Source organism: Oreochromis niloticus, linkage group LG3 (assembly GCF_001858045.2).
Source record: "Oreochromis niloticus isolate F11D_XX linkage group LG3, O_niloticus_UMD_NMBU, whole genome shotgun sequence".
Taxonomy (NCBI): Eukaryota; Metazoa; Chordata; class Actinopteri; order Cichliformes; family Cichlidae; genus Oreochromis; species Oreochromis niloticus.
Genome location: NC_031967.2, coordinates 44,662,683 through 44,668,154, shown reverse-complemented (window position 1 = coordinate 44,668,154; position 5,472 = coordinate 44,662,683). Strand labels below are relative to the sequence as shown.

Genomic DNA, 5,472 nt, shown 5'->3' with positions numbered 1-5,472 from the left:
CGTCTTCAAGCAACTCAAAGAAGTCCAGACGCTTTTCTTTGCAAACTCCTTTGACTATATGCAATATAATTGGTCATAGCCTAGGGAGCTTAGAAAGAAAAGCGTCTGGACGTTTCACCTCTCATCCGAGAAGCTTCTTCAGTTCTCAGGTCAAATGGTGGACAGTCCCAGATTTAAGCCCTATGGGAGTGTCCTCCAAGGGGGACATGGACCCCCTATTGATCCTCTACCTAATCACACGAGCTGAGATGTAAAAACGGGTGTGGGTCACAATCAGCCACGGTTTCGGGTGAACTCATTGTGGGCATCCTAGCCTCTTGACCTCAGGATATCACATGATACGCCCACGCACGTCCAGGAATCCACAGAAGAAGTTGTGCTTTTTGCTGATTTTGCAACCATGTGGAGTGTACATGAGTATATAAACACTGGTGTCAGAGCTGTTCATAACCTGCACACTGGAAGACTGAAGCTACTGGCTGACACTGAAAAGAGAGAAAGACCTTCTATAAAGGTTTGGTACAGACTGTTTAATTATCTTCTGTCCTTTCTTTAAAGAATTGACAGTACTTAGGAAGTTTTGTTTTACACAGAGACACCATGAAGCTGCTGGTTGTGTCTGCACTTCTTTGTGGATTGATGGTTCTGACCACTGCTGCTTGTGAGTATAACATATGTATGTATTTATATATATATACATACTGTTATAATTTGATTAATGTATTAATTGCTGAAAAGCTTACAGTTGCATATATGGAACTAGAATTCCATGTATGCACAAATACATGTCTAAGAAATGTGAATTCCCTGCACTTTGTTAACTGACCTACACATTTTTACACATACCTGCACCTGAACCCTGTGAATCACTTAACAAATGTTTCACTGTCTACTTGCATGACTTATCAGTGATTGTTTATATCATGATTATAAAATACAAAAGGTGTCAACCAGAGACACATATACAACTTTTCATTTGCACCCAGCCAAGAGACACCTGGTCAAGAGGTCCACTGGTTGTCCTTTTGGTTGGACTCGCAACAGTGATCGCTGCTTTCTCTTTGTTCCAACCGCCATGAGTTGGGCTAGAGCTGAGGTGAGTTTCTTTTTCTTTTCTGATTAAACCACATCCTTTTAACTGTTGCTAATTACTTTGAAAACTTCTGCTCTCTGTCACTCTCCACTGAAGAGAAATTGCTTGTCCATGGGGGCAAACCTTGCATCAGTGCACAGTGGCAATGAGTACAAAACGATTCAGAGTCTGACTGCCCCTCATGGCAATCCTAAAACTTGGATTGGAGGGACTGATGCACCCCAGGTATTTTGTTTATTATTACACAGTATTTGTTAGGTGTCTAAACTACTAGTAGGCTAAAGGAGCTTAAATAGCATGCCCAATGTGAGAATTTCCAGTTTGTTACATAGAAGGTTGTGTCCTTAAAGTCAGATGATCTGCTAGGACTGTGGCTATGCTTAACGTATTGACCGCCCTGAACTAATGTGTTTAGTTTCTGTCTTCTAGGACTTTATTTGGTTGTGGAGTGATGGCACCAGTTTTCACTATTCATCCTGGTGCCCAGGAGAGCCCAATAATGATCGCGGTCAGCATTGTATTCAGATGAATTATGGAGGTAATTTAGAACACAATAATTAACATGATTGCTTAATGTTGCTTAATGTGTTTGAAAGGTTTAAGTGATCTAAGATACAAGCAATAAAGGCTGGTTAACTAGAGTTTAGGTTTTTGACTTGTTTAACATTTTACTGATTTCTCCTTGTGAACCTTTCAGGTTCCAAGGGCTGGGATGATGTGCAGTGTAATGAACATCTGCCATCTGTCTGCGCCAAGAAAGTCTAATGTTTCTTGGACTGAAACTGATGTACGATGGTGTTTGTGCTTCGCTAGCTCTTACTTTATTTCATTTTGCAGCATTATATTTTTCCTCTCTATAGCACCCAAACAAAATGATCAATCAACACAAGTTGGGCTGTCATTAAGGCCTTGTGACTTTAGTGGGAGCAGACTTGTTACCAAAGGATTGATTTTACATTTTTCTTCTGCAGAGAAAACTGTTCTCTTCTTTCTTTAACATTAAAGCATCAAACAAGCATATCTCTGTTATGTCTTCTGATTTGAGGTGTATATATATATTTACCAGGTACATATATTAATATTTGTCTACTCTTTTATACATGCATTAGTTCAAATACCGACTTTTTAAAAACTCATTACACACTCAGCCAACCTGGGGAAAACTGTTAAGATTTGTTATACAAGTTTGCATTACCCATTTATCCTGCAAGCCTGTAGGTTTATATATGTGCTGCAAGATTAAGTGATGTGATGACAATTTCCTCTATTTTATGCGATTTCCTGTCAACAATATTTCTACTACAGCAGTCCTGTCTATTTGTGAGTCTTTCTATATAGCTAAAAATGACAAGAAATTTCTATACACAGTTCAATAAAGAGCATTACAATGCAAAGAAGTGTATCTGTAGCTTACTGTGTGTGTGCTCATCTCTGAGAGCAGAGAAATCGCAAATTGAAACCCAATATCCATCATAGTGAGGATAATAAGGGACGATATTAGGCAAACAACTTTAGACAAACTTTGGAGTGTAAATAACAGTATTTAGAGAGGTAAAGAGAGGAGAGATCAAGTGTACCTGGGGGGACCCTGAGTGGGGTCGACACCAGAAAACCGAAAGAAAGTAGACCAACACCTATACCCCAACACGGGGGGCACTGTTGGGAGGAGTGCTCAGAGAGGGCAACTCAGTTAAATACACAAAACACTTCAATGGTAACAAGTTAAAACATTTAATCAGGCTAAAATACAATTAAACAAGCCTAAGCAGGACAACAACAGAGGAGACCTAGAGTATATTAAAAAGCAGGAAAAAAAAATCCTGGGTCCACTCTACTAAATTGCAGACCCCATACTCAGCCCGTTCTCACTTCCGAGGCGTAATATAGTGACGATTTATCAAGTCCCAGGGCGTTCCTGAGGAACGCGAAAGATGACCTTCTGCGTTCTTATGCTACGCGCCGGGTTATGGATGAAATCCAGCAGAATGACACTCCTGCTGTAATAGACGTTCCAGCCATGTATTCCAGCCCTAACGCTAACCTTATCCCTAATGCTAAGCAGCACTTTAATGACGTTAGATAGCGTTTTCCAAAGCGATTTAAGTAAAACGAACGTGCCTGTGTAGATTAATTCCAAACGGTTGTTTCCTCATTTTTCCGATCTCGTAATATAGGGACATGACTGCTACCCACAGGCAAGGAGTGACTGACTGAATTCAGGCCATTCAACAGCAGAGAAGCTGGAGGCGGTGAGGACAGAGCTAAAGAGTTGAATGTGTTTTTCAGCAGATTTGACAGTGCAGTAAATGCTAACCCCCTTACTGACTTACATGTAGTCAGCCTAGAATTTACAGCCACACCACTCCCTCCATCTCCACATTGCACCATTGCGTCCTGTAAAGTCTCTGACACCCCTCCCCCACCCATCACCAGATTCAAAGACAAATGAGAAGACGCCACTCAGGCAAGTCTGACGAACCAGACGGGGTGAGTCCCTGTGTCCTTAAGGCCTGTGCCCGCCAGCTTTGTGGAGTCTTTCATAAACTGTGCAGTCTGAGTCTGCAGATGGTCCACGTGCTGTGGAAGACTTCATGCCTCGTTCCTGTACCAAAGATACCACGTCCCAGTGGCCCCAGGATTACAGGTCTGTGGCACTGACTCCCCACATCATGAAGACCCTGGAAAGACTCCTCCTTGACCAGCTACAACATATTGTCAAGCCACATCAGGATCCTCTTCAGTTCACTTAACAGCCCGGCCTCAGAGCTGAGGATGCCATCATCTACCTGCTCAATCGTATCTACACCCATCTGGACCAGACGGCGAGCACTGTGAGGGTCATTTTTTTGTTTGTTTTTTTAACTTTTTCCAGTGCATTCAACACCATCAGTTGTTTATATTTCAAATATTACAAAATGCTGATTTTACAACAGCAAAATTATTGTATCTCTACAGTTTAAAAATTTAATAAACTTTCTGCCTGCAGAGAGTGGATAGTCAAATAAACTGAATCATCATAAATACATTATTTATATGTATTACTTTATTTTTTAATACTTATTACCTTATTGTTATACCACTAGGAATAAATAAAGAGGCACAAAAACCCTGAAAGTGGTTTCATAGAAGAAGAGGACACGCTTCACTCAGCTGTTCACTCAGCTGTTCACAGTCGGCGGTTCTGCTTTGATGTGTAACCGATATGTCAACTGAATAACCGGGAACTTTGAGTGCAGAAAGAAGCACACGAAGAAGACTGGAGTCTCTGAATCTTTCTCTTTGAGACTGTGGACCTGCTCTCCTCTGTTATATATACATAATGAGGATTTCATGGAGTCTTTTCTCTCTGTGGGAATCATTTGCTTGAATGTCTCTAAAGGTAAATACTGGTTTAATTTTCACTCCATTTGACCGTTTGTAAATAATTTAGCCCCTTAAATACTAATGCTGCTGCTTGATCATAGCACAACATGTAAATAAAATGAGGAAGCACGTGCTCTGACACATTTGTGGCATTGCAAACAGTGTTTTTAATGGCTTTATCAGCAGAAATGCAACACACCTGGGTCCTTCCTGAAGCTAGTTATCAGTTGGCACATTGATCTCACTACAGTCAACATTTAAGAGTTGTTTTACTCAAACTGCTAATATTTCATCTCCTCATACTAACCAAACAAGCTAAATAAGAGCAGATTTTTATTCTTTAACATTTCATCACAAGTGTCGCAAAAGATTTCTTTTACTTTATTTTCAGCAGCTGTTTTCACTTTTTACTCACCCAGTTTTCTGGATTTACATGATTTTATCCAGCTGTTCAAACTTTTGCAGATAAACTGAACACAGCAGGAAACACTAACACCCGCAGTTCTGGTGTAACATGTTACATATTTTAATAATAAATGGCTCTTAAATCATGTTAGAATAAAGAAACTAATTGTAAAGTTTTACAGGTAAGAACATGTATAATCTCCCTGAAATTGTTTAAACAGGCTTTCTGTTGACAATTTCTGTTGACAATATTTATTTAACATATAGTTAAATAAATAAAAGGTTCAGTACTGAACCTTTTATTTATTTAACTATATGTTTAGGATTTTTTTCTTTTTACTTGGTTGTGACTTACTGTGTCTTTTTACATCATTATGTCTTTCTTGGCTATCATAGGACTTAATTTTCTGGTTTATTTTACTCATTTAGGTGTACTTTGTGAACATCTCTGAAAGGCTTAAGAAATGAACCTTACTTACATTTAAAGTTCCCTCATTTATAGCAGGCTTCTGTGTCTGATGGAATTTAAAGACTTATATGATATTTTAAAATAAAATGTGATGGAAAAGGACAAAAACAAATTTAAACTGAAGCAAGAATTGTATTGAACT

General features: G+C 39.3%; 1 long non-coding RNA gene across 1 annotated transcript; it reads left to right on the top strand.

Annotated features, from left to right (window-relative positions):
* Positions 1 to 234: 234 nt before the first annotated feature.
* Positions 235 to 2,111, top strand: LOC102077965 (ladderlectin). Its single transcript, XR_002059448.2, has 6 exons — positions 235 to 514; positions 594 to 661; positions 987 to 1,096; positions 1,190 to 1,318; positions 1,523 to 1,631; positions 1,791 to 2,111. It is a non-coding gene; the product is annotated as a ladderlectin (long non-coding RNA).
* Positions 2,112 to 5,472: the final 3,361 nt, after the last annotated feature.